This window comes from Phyllobates terribilis, unplaced genomic scaffold, assembly GCF_046119375.1.
Source record: "Phyllobates terribilis strain yellow unplaced genomic scaffold, ASM4611937v1 Scaffold_277__1_contigs__length_2500907, whole genome shotgun sequence".
Taxonomy (NCBI): domain Eukaryota; kingdom Metazoa; phylum Chordata; class Amphibia; order Anura; family Dendrobatidae; genus Phyllobates; species Phyllobates terribilis.
In genome coordinates this window covers 452,758-465,190 of record NW_027363037.1, presented here as the reverse complement: position 1 = coordinate 465,190, position 12,433 = coordinate 452,758, and the positions used below count along the sequence as shown (strand labels likewise).

Here is a 12,433-nt window from a genome sequence, read left to right as displayed (position 1 = left end):
TAATCAGGAGCCCTCCTGCTAAGGGTAGACAGCTGCTCGTTCCACCCCACCCCCCGCCTTAATTGGTTCTCCTCCCTTCCAACGGTGTTGAGGCGGGTGGGAACAGCAGGGGGTGAAGGTGCTGTGTTTAAAGAGGTGGAGTTATGCAGATCTAAAACGCGTGGATTGCAGCAGCAGCAAGCCGAAAAGTGCAGGCATGTAAGGGATCTAGAGGTTGACAACATGTCTTCTTAACGGGAGTCCAGGAGCTCATCTCCACAAATGGACTTTTCAGGATCCTTGAGTGGCTCCGTAGTTTGAAACCAATTCTGGTTATCGCTTCTCGGCCTTTTGGCTAAGATCAAGTGTAGTATCTGTTCTTATCAGTTTAATATCTGATACGTCCCCTATCTGGGGACCATATATTAAATGGATTTTTAGAACAGGGAGATGGAAAAAGAGCTTGCTCTGTCCACTCCACGCATTGACCTGGTATTGCAGTATCTCCAGGACCGGTGCACCCCTTCTTTAATGCAGTTTCTAAAATCAGAAAGAATTGAATTCAATGTTTTTTGTTCATTTTGCTTGTTTGTCGGATTTTGGGATGGACTCTTTGGCTTTGCTTTTCTTCTCCTCATTGGATTTTTCATGTTCAAAGTTGCAGAAGCCAGATTACAAGCTCATTTTGGTTCAACTTCAGCAACTGTGCATTGCATTGCCATGTAATGTGATGCAATGCTATCTTTCTAGCTCTCCCTTTTTACTTCCTTTTGGATAAACAGACATATTAGGCAAGCATTTTGGAGCTTTCACCTAAATAACTACAGGTGGTGAGATAAGCTGCACAATATAATTGACCTTTCAGTATATTGTTGCACATTCACCATCTATTTAGCAAATGCCCTTGTTATCAACAGCAGCCTTTTAAACTCACCTGAGCTAACAGGTATGTGCGCTGGTTACTCTGCTGCGCTTAAAATTTCTTTTTTGGTTTGCTACAATGCCTTTTCTGAAACGTTGTCTCCTTCTGCTGGAACACTGACTTCTTTCATTTAATGCCTGCAGACTATAAAAGAGAACCCAACCCAAAAAGTTTGGTTGATTAGTCTGTGGCATTCTGTTAAACTGTTGCTTATGGCGGTCTCTGTGAGCTTCTCAGCGACATTCAGCCAGCCAGGTATCCTGCCTGCAGTAGATGGAATGTGGCAATGGAACGCTGGCTGCGCGTGTCATAATAGGCTCTGAGCCTTTATATACCTGTGCACAGCAGCAGCCACCTTCAGTCTGCTGCTGGACAGCCAGCAGCAGCAGCAGCAGGAGAGGTATGTAATCAGGAGCCCTCCTGCTAAGGGTAGACAGCTGCTCGTTCCACCCCACCCCCCGCCTTAATTGGTTCTCCTCCCTTCCAACGGTGTTGAGGCGGGTGGGAACAGCAGGGGGTGAAGGTGCTGTGTTTAAAGAGGTGGAGTTATGCAGATCTAAAACGCGTGGATTGCAGCAGCAGCAAGCCGAAAAGTGCAGGCATGTAAGGGATCTAGAGGTTGACAACATGTCTTCTTAACGGGAGTCCAGGAGCTCATCTCCACAAATGGACTTTTCAGGATCCTTGAGTGGCTCCGTAGTTTGAAACCAATTCTGGTTATCGCTTCTCGGCCTTTTGGCTAAGATCAAGTGTAGTATCTGTTCTTATCAGTTTAATATCTGATACGTCCCCTATCTGGGGACCATATATTAAATGGATTTTTAGAACAGGGAGATGGAAAAAGAGCTTGCTCTGTCCACTCCACGCATTGACCTGGTATTGCAGTATCTCCAGGACCGGTGCACCCCTTCTTTAATGCAGTTTCTAAAATCAGAAAGAATTGAATTCAATGTTTTTTGTTCATTTTGCTTGTTTGTCGGATTTGGGGATGGACTCTTTGGCTTTGCTTTTCTTCTCCTCATTGGATTTTTCATGTTCAAAGTTGCAGAAGCCAGATTACAAGCTCATTTTGGTTCAACTTCAGCAACTGTGCATTGCATTGCCATGTAATGTGATGCAATGCTATCTTTCTAGCTCTCCCTTTTTACTTCCTTTTGGATAAACAGACATATTAGGCAAGCATTTTGGAGCTTTCACCTAAATAACTACAGGTGGTGAGATAAGCTGCACAATATAATTGACCTTTCAGTATATTGTTGCACACACACCATCTATTTAGCAAATGCCCTTGTTATCAACAGCAGCCTTTTAAACTCACCTGAGCTAACAGGTATGTGCGCTGGTTACTCTGCTGCACTTAAAATTTCTTTTTTGGTTTGCTACAATGCCTTTTCTGAAACGTTGTCTCCTTCTGCTGGAACACTGACTTCTTTCATTTAATGCCTGCAGACTATAAAAGAGAACCCAACCCAAAAAGTTTGGTTGATTAGTCTGTGGCATTCTGTTAAACTGTTGCTTATGGCGGTCTCTGTGAGCTTCTCAGCGACATTCAGCCAGCCAGGTATCCTGCCTGCAGTAGATGGAATGTGGCAATGGAACGCTGGCTGCGCGTGTCATAATAGGCTCTGAGCCTTTATATACCTGTGCACAGCAGCAGCCACCTTCAGTCTGCTGCTGGACAGCCAGCAGCAGCAGCAGCAGGAGAGGTATGTAATCAGGAGCCCTCCTGCTAAGGGTAGACAGCTGCTCGTTCCACCCCACCCCCCGCCTTAATTGGTTCTCCTCCCTTCCAACGGTGTTGAGGCGGGTGGGAACAGCAGGGGGTGAAGGTGCTGTGTTTAAAGAGGTGGAGTTATGCAGATCTAAAACGCGTGGATTGCAGCAGCAGCAAGCCGAAAAGTGCAGGCATGTAAGGGATCTAGAGGTTGACAACATGTCTTCTTAACGGGAGTCCAGGAGCTCATCTCCACAAATGGACTTTTCAGGATCCTTGGGTGGCTCCGTAGTTTGAAACCAATTCTGGTTATCGCTTCTCGGCCTTTTGGCTAAGATCAAGTGTAGTATCTGTTCTTATCAGTTTAATATCTGATACGTCCCCTATCTGGGGACCATATATTAAATGGATTTTTAGAACAGGGAGATGGAAAAAGAGCTTGCTCTGTCCACTCCACGCATTGACCTGGTATTGCAGTATCTCCAGGACCGGTGCACCCCTTCTTTAATGCAGTTTCTAAAATCAGAAAGAATTGAATTCAATGTTTTTTGTTCATTTTGCTTGTTTGTCGGATTTTGGGATGGACTCTTTGGCTTTGCTTTTCTTCTCCTCATTGGATTTTTCATGTTCAAAGTTGCAGAAGCCAGATTACAAGCTCATTTTGGTTCAACTTCAGCAACTGTGCATTGCATTGCCATGTAATGTGATGCAATGCTATCTTTCTAGCTCTCCCTTTTTACTTCCTTTTGGATAAACAGACATATTAGGCAAGCATTTTGGAGCTTTCACCTAAATAACTACAGGTGGTGAGATAAGCTGCACAATATAATTGACCTTTCAGTATATTGTTGCACACACACCATCTATTTAGCAAATGCCCTTGTTATCAACAGCAGCCTTTTAAACTCACCTGAGCTAACAGGTATGTGCGCTGGTTACTCTGCTGTGCTTAAAATTTCTTTTTTGGTTTGCTACAATGCCTTTTCTGAAACGTTGTCTCCTTCTGCTGGAACACTGACTTCTTTCATTTAATGCCTGCAGACTATAAAAGAGAACCCAACCCAAAAAGTTTGGTTGATTAGTCTGTGGCATTCTGTTAAACTGTTGCTTATGGCGGTCTCTGTGAGCTTCTCAGCGACATTCAGCCAGCCAGGTATCCTGCCTGCAGTAGATGGAATGTGGCAATGGAACGCTGGCTGCGCGTGTCATAATAGGCTCTGAGCCTTTATATACCTGTGCACAGCAGCAGCCACCTTCAGTCTGCTGCTGGACCGCCAGCAGCAGCAGCAGCAGGAGAGGTATGTAATCAGGAGCCCTCCTGCTAAGGGTAGACAGCTGCTCGTTCCACCCCACCCCCCGCCTTAATTGGTTCTCCTCCCTTCCAACGGTGTTGAGGCGGGTGGGAACAGCAGGGGGTGAAGGTGCTGTGTTTAAAGAGGTGGAGTTATGCAGATCTAAAACGCGTGGATTGCAGCAGCAGCAAGCCGAAAAGTGCAGGCATGTAAGGGATCTAGAGGTTGACAACATGTCTTCTTAACGGGAGTCCAGGAGCTCATCTCCACAAATGGACTTTTCAGGATCCTTGGGTGGCTCCGTAGTTTGAAACCAATTCTGGTTATAGCTTCTCGGCCTTTTGGCTAAGATCAAGTGTAGTATCTGTTCTTATCAGTTTAATATCTGATACGTCCCCTATCTGGGGACCATATATTAAATGGATTTTTAGAACAGGGAGATGGAAAAAAGCTTGCTCTGTCCACTCCACGCATTGACCTGGTATTGCAGTATCTCCAGGACCGGTGCACCCCTTCTTTAATGCAGTTTCTAAAATCAGAAAGAATTGAATTCAATGTTTTTTGTTCATTTTGCTTGTTTGTCGGATTTTGGGATGGACTCTTTGGCTTTGCTTTTCTTCTCCTCATTGGATTTTTCATGTTCAAAGTTGCAGAAGCCAGATTACAAGCTCATTTTGGTTCAACTTCAGCAACTGTGCATTGCATTGCCATGTAATGTGATGCAATGCTATCTTTCTAGCTCTCCCTTTTTTCTTCCTTTTGGATAAACAGACATATTAGGCAAGCATTTTGGAGCTTTCACCTAAATAACTACAGGTGGTGAGATAAGCTGCACAATATAATTGACCTTTCAGTATATTGTTGCACACACACCATCTATTTAGCAAATGCCCTTGTTATCAACAGCAGCCTTTTAAACTCACCTGAGCTAACAGGTATGTGCGCTGGTTACTCTGCTGCGCTTAAAATTTCTTTTTTGGTTTGCTACAATGCCTTTTCTGAAACGTTGTCTCCTTCTGCTGGAACACTGACTTCTTTCATTTAATGCCTGCAGACTATAAAAGAGAACCCAACCCAAAAAGTTTGGTTGATTAGTCTGTGGCATTCTGTTAAACTGTTGCTTATGGCGGTCTCTGTGAGCTTCTCAGCGTCATTCAGCCAGCCAGGTATCCTGCCTGCAGTAGATGGAATGTGGCAATGGAACGCTGGCTGCGCGTGTCATAATAGGCTCTGAGCCTTTATATACCTGTGCACAGCAGCAGCCACCTTCAGTCTGCTGCTGGACAGCCAGCAGCAGCAGCAGCAGGAGAGGTATGTAATCAGGAGCCCTCCTGCTAAGGGTAGACAGCTGCTCGTTCCACCCCACCCCCCGCCTTAATTGGTTCTCCTCCCTTCCAACGGTGTTGAGGCGGGTGGGAACAGCAGGGGGTGAAGGTGCTGTGTTTAAAGAGGTGGAGTTATGCAGATCTAAAACGCGTGGATTGCAGCAGCAGCAAGCCGAAAAGTGCAGGCATGTAAGGGATCTAGAGGTTGACAACATGTCTTCTTAACGGGAGTCCAGGAGCTCATCTCCACAAATGGACTTTTCAGGATCCTTGGGTGGCTCCGTAGTTTGAAACCAATTCTGGTTATCGCTTCTCGGCCTTTTGGCTAAGATCAAGTGTAGTATCTGTTCTTATCAGTTTAATATCTGATACGTCCCCTATCTGGGGACCATATATTAAATGGATTTTTAGAACAGGGAGATGGAAAAAGAGCTTGCTCTGTCCACTCCACGCATTGACCTGGTATTGCAGTATCTCCAGGACCGGTGCACCCCTTCTTTAATGCAGTTTCTAAAATCAGAAAGAATTGAATTCAATGTTTTTTGTTCATTTTGCTTGTTTGTCGGATTTTGGGATGGACTCTTTGGCTTTGCTTTTCTTCTCCTCATTGGATTTTTCATGTTCAAAGTTGCAGAAGCCAGATTACAAGCTCATTTTGGTTCAACTTCAGCAACTGTGCATTGCATTGCCATGTAATGTGATGCAATGCTATCTTTCTAGCTCTCCCTTTTTACTTCCTTTTGGATAAACAGACATATTAGGCAAGCATTTTGGAGCTTTCACCTAAATAACTACAGGTGGTGAGATAAGCTGCACAATATAATTGACCTTTCAGTATATTGTTGCACACACACCATCTATTTAGCAAATGCCCTTGTTATCAACAGCAGCCTTTTAAACTCACCTGAGCTAACAGGTATGTGCGCTGGTTACTCTGCTGCGCTTAAAATTTCTTTTTTGGTTTGCTACAATGCCTTTTCTGAAACGTTGTCTCCTTCTGCTGGAACACTGACTTCTTTCATTTAATGCCTGCAGACTATAAAAGAGAACCCAACCCAAAAAGTTTGGTTGATTAGTCTGTGGCATTCTGTTAAACTGTTGCTTATGGCGGTCTCTGTGAGCTTCTCAGCGACATTCAGCCAGCCAGGTATCCTGCCTGCAGTAGATGGAATGTGGCAATGGAACGCTGGCTGCGCGTGTCATAATAGGCTCTGAGCCTTTATATACCTGTGCACAGCAGCAGCCACCTTCAGTCTGCTGCTGGACCGCCAGCAGCAGCAGCAGCAGGAGAGGTATGTAATCAGGAGCCCTCCTGCTAAGGGTAGACAGCTGCTCGTTCCACCCCACCCCCCGCCTTAATTGGTTCTCCTCCCTTCCAACGGTGTTGAGGCGGGTGGGAACAGCAGGGGGTGAAGGTGCTGTGTTTAAAGAGGTGGAGTTATGCAGATCTAAAACGCGTGGATTGCAGCAGCAGCAAGCCGAAAAGTGCAGGCATGTAAGGGATCTAGAGGTTGACAACATGTCTTCTTAACGGGAGTCCAGGAGCTCATCTCCACAAATGGACTTTTCAGGATCCTTGGGTGGCTCCGTAGTTTGAAACCAATTCTGGTTATAGCTTCTCGGCCTTTTGGCTAAGATCAAGTGTAGTATCTGTTCTTATCAGTTTAATATCTGATACGTCCCCTATCTGGGGACCATATATTAAATGGATTTTTAGAACAGGGAGATGGAAAAAGAGCTTGCTCTGTCCACTCCACGCATTGACCTGGTATTGCAGTATCTCCAGGACCGGTGCACCCCTTCTTTAATGCAGTTTCTAAAATCAGAAAGAATTGAATTCAATGTTTTTTGTTCATTTTGCTTGTTTGTCGGATTTTGGGATGGACTCTTTGGCTTTGCTTTTCTTCTCCTCATTGGATTTTTCATGTTCAAAGTTGCAGAAGCCAGATTACAAGCTCATTTTGGTTCAACTTCAGCAACTGTGCATTGCATTGCCATGTAATGTGATGCAATGCTATCTTTCTAGCTCTCCCTTTTTTCTTCCTTTTGGATAAACAGACATATTAGGCAAGCATTTTGGAGCTTTCACCTAAATAACTACAGGTGGTGAGATAAGCTGCACAATATAATTGACCTTTCAGTATATTGTTGCACACACACCATCTATTTAGCAAATGCCCTTGTTATCAACAGCAGCCTTTTAAACTCACCTGAGCTAACAGGTATGTGCGCTGGTTACTCTGCTGCGCTTAAAATTTCTTTTTTGGTTTGCTACAATGCCTTTTCTGAAACGTTGTCTCCTTCTGCTGGAACACTGACTTCTTTCATTTAATGCCTGCAGACTATAAAAGAGAACCCAACCCAAAAAGTTTGGTTGATTAGTCTGTGGCATTCTGTTAAACTGTTGCTTATGGCGGTCTCTGTGAGCTTCTCAGCGTCATTCAGCCAGCCAGGTATCCTGCCTGCAGTAGATGGAATGTGGCAATGGAACGCTGGCTGCGCGTGTCATAATAGGCTCTGAGCCTTTATATACCTGTGCACAGCAGCAGCCACCTTCAGTCTGCTGCTGGACAGCCAGCAGCAGCAGCAGCAGGAGAGGTATGTAATCAGGAGCCCTCCTGCTAAGGGTAGACAGCTGCTCGTTCCACCCCACCCCCCGCCTTAATTGGTTCTCCTCCCTTCCAACGGTGTTGAGGCGGGTGGGAACAGCAGGGGGTGAAGGTGCTGTGTTTAAAGAGGTGGAGTTATGCAGATCTAAAACGCGTGGATTGCAGCAGCAGCAAGCCGAAAAGTGCAGGCATGTAAGGGATCTAGAGGTTGACAACATGTCTTCTTAACGGGAGTCCAGGAGCTCATCTCCACAAATGGACTTTTCAGGATCCTTGGGTGGCTCCGTAGTTTGAAACCAATTCTGGTTATCGCTTCTCGGCCTTTTGGCTAAGATCAAGTGTAGTATCTGTTCTTATCAGTTTAATATCTGATACGTCCCCTATCTGGGGACCATATATTAAATGGATTTTTAGAACAGGGAGATGGAAAAAGAGCTTGCTCTGTCCACTCCACGCATTGACCTGGTATTGCAGTATCTCCAGGACCGGTGCACCCCTTCTTTAATGCAGTTTCTAAAATCAGAAAGAATTGAATTCAATGTTTTTTGTTCATTTTGCTTGTTTGTCGGATTTTGGGATGGACTCTTTGGCTTTGCTTTTCTTCTCCTCATTGGATTTTTCATGTTCAAAGTTGCAGAAGCCAGATTACAAGCTCATTTTGGTTCAACTTCAGCAACTGTGCATTGCATTGCCATGTAATGTGATGCAATGCTATCTTTCTAGCTCTCCCTTTTTACTTCCTTTTGGATAAACAGACATATTAGGCAAGCATTTTGGAGCTTTCACCTAAATAACTACAGGTGGTGAGATAAGCTGCACAATATAATTGACCTTTCAGTATATTGTTGCACACACACCATCTATTTAGCAAATGCCCTTGTTATCAACAGCAGCCTTTTAAACTCACCTGAGCTAACAGGTATGTGCGCTGGTTACTCTGCTGCGCTTAAAATTTCTTTTTTGGTTTGCTACAATGCCTTTTCTGAAACGTTGTCTCCTTCTGCTGGAACACTGACTTCTTTCATTTAATGCCTGCAGACTATAAAAGAGAACCCAACCCAAAAAGTTTGGTTGATTAGTCTGTGGCATTCTGTTAAACTGTTGCTTATGGCGGTCTCTGTGAGCTTCTCAGCGACATTCAGCCAGCCAGGTATCCTGCCTGCAGTAGATGGAATGTGGCAATGGAACGCTGGCTGCGCGTGTCATAATAGGCTCTGAGCCTTTATATACCTGTGCACAGCAGCAGCCACCTTCAGTCTGCTGCTGGACAGCCAGCAGCAGCAGCAGCAGGAGAGGTATGTAATCAGGAGCCCTCCTGCTAAGGGTAGACAGCTGCTCGTTCCACCCCACCCCCCGCCTTAATTGGTTCTCCTCCCTTCCAACGGTGTTGAGGCGGGTGGGAACAGCAGGGGGTGAAGGTGCTGTGTTTAAAGAGGTGGAGTTATGCAGATCTAAAACGCGTGGATTGCAGCAGCAGCAAGCCGAAAAGTGCAGGCATGTAAGGGATCTAGAGGTTGACAACATGTCTTCTTAATGGGAGTCCAGGAGCTCATCTCCACAAATGGACTTTTCAGGATCCTTGGGTGGCTCCGTAGTTTGAAACCAATTCTGGTTATCGCTTCTCGGCCTTTTGGCTAAGATCAAGTGTAGTATCTGTTCTTATCAGTTTAATATCTGATACGTCCCCTATCTGGGGACCATATATTAAATGGATTTTTAGAACAGGGAGATGGAAAAAGAGCTTGCTCTGTCCACTCCACGCATTGACCTGGTATTGCAGTATCTCCAGGACCGGTGCACCCCTTCTTTAATGCAGTTTCTAAAATCAGAAAGAATTGAATTCAATGTTTTTTGTTCATTTTGCTTGTTTGTCGGATTTTGGGATGGACTCTTTGGCTTTGCTTTTCTACTCCTCATTGGATTTTTCATGTTCAAAGTTGCAGAAGCCAGATTACAAGCTCATTTTGGTTCAACTTCAGCAACTGTGCATTGCATTGCGATGTAATGTGATGCAATGCTATCTTTCTAGCTCTCCCTTTTTACTTCCTTTTGGATAAACAGACATATTAGGCAAGCATTTTGGAGCTTTCACCTAAATAACTACAGGTGGTGAGATAAGCTGCACAATATAATTGACCTTTCAGTATATTGTTGCACACACACCATCTATTTAGCAAATGCCCTTGTTATCAACAGCAGCCTTTTAAACTCACCTGAGCTAACAGGTATGTGCGCTGGTTACTCTGCTGCGCTTAAAATTTCTTTTTTGGTTTGCTACAATGCCTTTTCTGAAACGTTGTCTCCTTCTGCTGGAACACTGACTTCTTTCATTTAATGCCTGCAGACTATAAAAGAGAACCCAACCCAAAAAGTTTGGTTGATTAGTCTGTGGCATTCTGTTAAACTGTTGCTTATGACGGTCTCTGTGAGCTTCTCAGCGACATTCAGCCAGCCAGGTATCCTGCCTGCAGTAGATGGAATGTGGCAATGGAACGCTGGCTGCGCGTGTCATAATAGGCTCTGAGCCTTTATATACCTGTGCACAGCAGCAGCCACCTTCAGTCTGCTGCTGGACAGCCAGCCGCAGCAGCAGCAGGAGAGGTATGTAATCAGGAGCCCTCCTGCTAAGGGTAGACAGCTGCTCGTTCCACCCCACCCCCCGCCTTAATTGGTTCTCCTCCCTTCCAACGGTGTTGAGGCGGGTGGGAACAGCAGGGGGTGAAGGTGCTGTGTTTAAAGAGGTGGAGTTATGCAGATCTAAAACGCGTGGATTGCAGCAGCAGCAAGCCGAAAAGTGCAGGCATGTAAGGGATCTAGAGGTTGACAACATGTCTTCTTAACGGGAGTCCAGGAGCTCATCTCCACAAATGGACTTTTCAGGATCCTTGGGTGGCTCCGTAGTTTGAAACCAATTCTGGTTATCGCTTCTCGGCCTTTTGGCTAAGATCAAGTGTAGTATCTTTCGAAAAGGCGGTTTTGGATGTTGGCCGCCCTAGTAGATTGATACATTATGCACACTGGGGTTTAGGTGCTTGTTAGTACGCCAGGTGGCTAATATAGTCATCTGGTGGAAAGCATGGCCCCCCAGGATCGACGCCATTGGGCCGGGGAAGATCGAAAGCCCGAAGTGTGAAGTGCCCCAGGAGTGGTGACCCTGGGGTGCCTTAACTCACTGGGATTGGGAACCCCACTTGAGTTTATGGCACATTTGCACTAGCACTTCAATATTTCTTTCTTCACACACACCCTTATTCCGGGCCTTCTGGCCTTAGGATGGGGAATTTTTCAATTCCCGGTCGAAGGTCCGGGCAGTATTATACTGTGAAACCTTCACTATTTATTTAATTTTTTTTTGTCACTGTGTGTCCACTTTTTCACGTGTGTCCACGTCCTTACTAGGATTTTGTCAGGATGCGGTTCCCTTACGGGTTCCTCTCTTGGCAGGTCTAGGGGGGGAGTGTGTGGCCATCAGGTTCCGCTCCCCCCTGAACCCCCCTGGCTCTCCTCTTTCGGGAGGAGAGCGTTGTTGGCTCCCCTCTTCCGGGAGGGGAGCACAGTCTTTGGCTCCCAGTGCCTTGCTCGGGTGAGAACTCGGGCAGGTATTGAGGGTAAGATTGGGTCGCCTCTGGCTCCGGCTGGAGGTGGCTATTTGTCCCTGTGCCTCGCTGTGGCCTTCTGGCACGGAGGGACGGGGAATGGTTTGGGGGACCCTTCTCCTTTTGGAGAAGGTTTCAAGAAGACCAGCATCCTAGTGCACTTTTTTTTGTGGCACTTGTCACTTTTTTAAGCGCACTCGGGTTTTGTACACGAATTCGGGCTTTCGATAAAAAAAAAAAAATCTGTTCTTATCAGTTTAATATCTGATACGTCCCCTATCTGGGGACCATATATTAAATGGATTTTTAGAACAGGGAGATGGAAAAAGAGCTTGCTCTGTCCACTCCACGCATTGACCTGGTATTGCAGTATCTCCAGGACCGGTGCACCCCTTCTTTAATGCAGTTTCTAAAATCAGAAAGAATTGAATTCAATGTTTTTTGTTCATTTTGCTTGTTTGTCGGATTTTGGGATGGACTCTTTGGCTTTGCTTTTCTTCTCCTCATTGGATTTTTCATGTTCAAAGTTGCAGAAGCCAGATTACAAGCTCATTTTGGTTCAACTTCAGCAACTGTGCATTGCATTGCCATGTAATGTGATGCAATGCTATCTTTCTAGCTCTCCCTTTTTACTTCCTTTTGGATAAACAGACATATTAGGCAAGCATTTTGGAGCTTTCACCTAAATAACTACAGGTGGTGAGATAAGCTGCACAATATAATTGACCTTTCAGTATATTGTTGCACACACACCATCTATTTAGCAAATGCCCTTGTTATCAACAGCAGCCTTTTAAACTCACCTGAGCTAACAGGTATGTGCGCTGGTTACTCTGCTGCGCTTAAAATTTCTTTTTTGGTTTGCTACAATGCCTTTTCTGAAACGTTGTCTCCTTCTGCTGGAACACTGACTTCTTTCATTTAATGCCTGCAGACTATAAAAGAGAACCCAACCCAAAAAGTTTGGTTGATTAGTCTGTGGCATTCTGTTAAACT

The 12,433-nt window shown here is 45.2% G+C and overlaps 9 non-coding genes and 1 pseudogene across 9 annotated transcripts; all 10 read left to right on the top strand.

Annotated features, from left to right (window-relative positions):
* Positions 1-314: 314 nt before the first annotated feature.
* Positions 315-505, top strand: LOC141219827 (U2 spliceosomal RNA). Its single transcript, XR_012288205.1, has one exon. It is a non-coding gene; the product is annotated as a U2 spliceosomal RNA (small nuclear RNA).
* A 1,115-nt stretch (positions 506-1,620) lies between these two features.
* On the top strand, positions 1,621-1,811 carry LOC141219826 (U2 spliceosomal RNA). Its single transcript, XR_012288204.1, has one exon. It is a non-coding gene; the product is annotated as a U2 spliceosomal RNA (small nuclear RNA).
* A 1,115-nt stretch (positions 1,812-2,926) lies between these two features.
* Positions 2,927-3,117, top strand: LOC141219824 (U2 spliceosomal RNA). The gene has a single exon (XR_012288202.1). It is a non-coding gene; the product is annotated as a U2 spliceosomal RNA (small nuclear RNA).
* Positions 3,118-4,232: 1,115 nt separating this feature from the next.
* On the top strand, positions 4,233-4,422 carry LOC141219580 (U2 spliceosomal RNA). Its single transcript, XR_012288039.1, has one exon. It is a non-coding gene; the product is annotated as a U2 spliceosomal RNA (small nuclear RNA).
* A 1,115-nt stretch (positions 4,423-5,537) lies between these two features.
* On the top strand, positions 5,538-5,728 carry LOC141219823 (U2 spliceosomal RNA). The gene has a single exon (XR_012288201.1). It is a non-coding gene; the product is annotated as a U2 spliceosomal RNA (small nuclear RNA).
* A 1,115-nt stretch (positions 5,729-6,843) lies between these two features.
* On the top strand, positions 6,844-7,034 carry LOC141219636 (U2 spliceosomal RNA). The gene has a single exon (XR_012288090.1). It is a non-coding gene; the product is annotated as a U2 spliceosomal RNA (small nuclear RNA).
* A 1,115-nt stretch (positions 7,035-8,149) lies between these two features.
* LOC141219822 (U2 spliceosomal RNA) lies at positions 8,150-8,340 on the top strand. Its single transcript, XR_012288200.1, has one exon. It is a non-coding gene; the product is annotated as a U2 spliceosomal RNA (small nuclear RNA).
* Positions 8,341-9,455: 1,115 nt separating this feature from the next.
* On the top strand, positions 9,456-9,646 carry LOC141219821 (U2 spliceosomal RNA). Its single transcript, XR_012288199.1, has one exon. It is a non-coding gene; the product is annotated as a U2 spliceosomal RNA (small nuclear RNA).
* Positions 9,647-10,761: 1,115 nt separating this feature from the next.
* Positions 10,762-10,853, top strand: LOC141219763 (U2 spliceosomal RNA; annotated as a pseudogene).
* A 794-nt stretch (positions 10,854-11,647) lies between these two features.
* On the top strand, positions 11,648-11,832 carry LOC141219662 (U2 spliceosomal RNA). The gene has a single exon (XR_012288108.1). It is a non-coding gene; the product is annotated as a U2 spliceosomal RNA (small nuclear RNA).
* Positions 11,833-12,433: the final 601 nt, after the last annotated feature.